The following is a 574-nucleotide window of genomic DNA, read 5'->3' as shown; positions in this document are numbered from 1 at the left end:
TTTTAACTGAATTCTTGCAGATATGTGATACTGTTAAGACTAATGGAGTAGATCCTGAAGTCTACAGGCTCATGCTTTTCCCTTTTGCTGTAAGAGACAGAGCTAGATTATGGTTGGATTCTCAACCCAAAGACAGCCTGAACTCTTGGGATAAGCTGGTCACGGCTTTCTTAGCCAAGTATTTTCCTCCTCAAAAGCTGAGCAAGCTTAGAGCTGATGTTCAAACCTTCAGACAGAAAGAAGGTGAATCTCTCTATGAAGCTTGGGAAAGATACAAACAGTTGACCAAAAAGTGTCCTTCTGACATGCTTTCAGAATGGACCATCCTGGATATATTCTATGATGGTTTATCTGAGCTATCAAAGATGTCACTGGACACTTCTGCAGGTGGATCCATTCACCTAAAGAAAATGCCTGCAGAAGCTCAAGAACTCATTGACATGGTTGCTAATAACCAGTTCATGTACACTTCTGAAAGGAATCCTGTGAGTAATGGGACGCCTATGAAGAAGGGAGTTCTTGAGGTTGATACTCTGAATGCCATATTGGCTCAGAATAAAATATTGACTCAGCA

At 41.1% G+C, this 574-nt stretch overlaps 1 non-coding gene across 1 annotated transcript; it reads right to left on the bottom strand.

Moving 5' to 3' along the window:
* Positions 1-203: 203 nt before the first annotated feature.
* Positions 204-311, bottom strand: LOC112753429 (small nucleolar RNA R71). Its single transcript, XR_003177817.1, has one exon. It is a non-coding gene; the product is annotated as a small nucleolar RNA R71 (small nucleolar RNA).
* Between the last annotated feature and the right edge of the window lie 263 nt (positions 312-574).

The sequence above is a fragment of the Arachis hypogaea genome, chromosome 15 (genome assembly GCF_003086295.3).
Source record: "Arachis hypogaea cultivar Tifrunner chromosome 15, arahy.Tifrunner.gnm2.J5K5, whole genome shotgun sequence".
NCBI classification, from domain to species: domain Eukaryota; kingdom Viridiplantae; phylum Streptophyta; class Magnoliopsida; order Fabales; family Fabaceae; genus Arachis; species Arachis hypogaea.
Note: the sequence above shows the minus strand (reverse complement) of the source record. Positions and strands in the feature narration are given on the sequence as shown.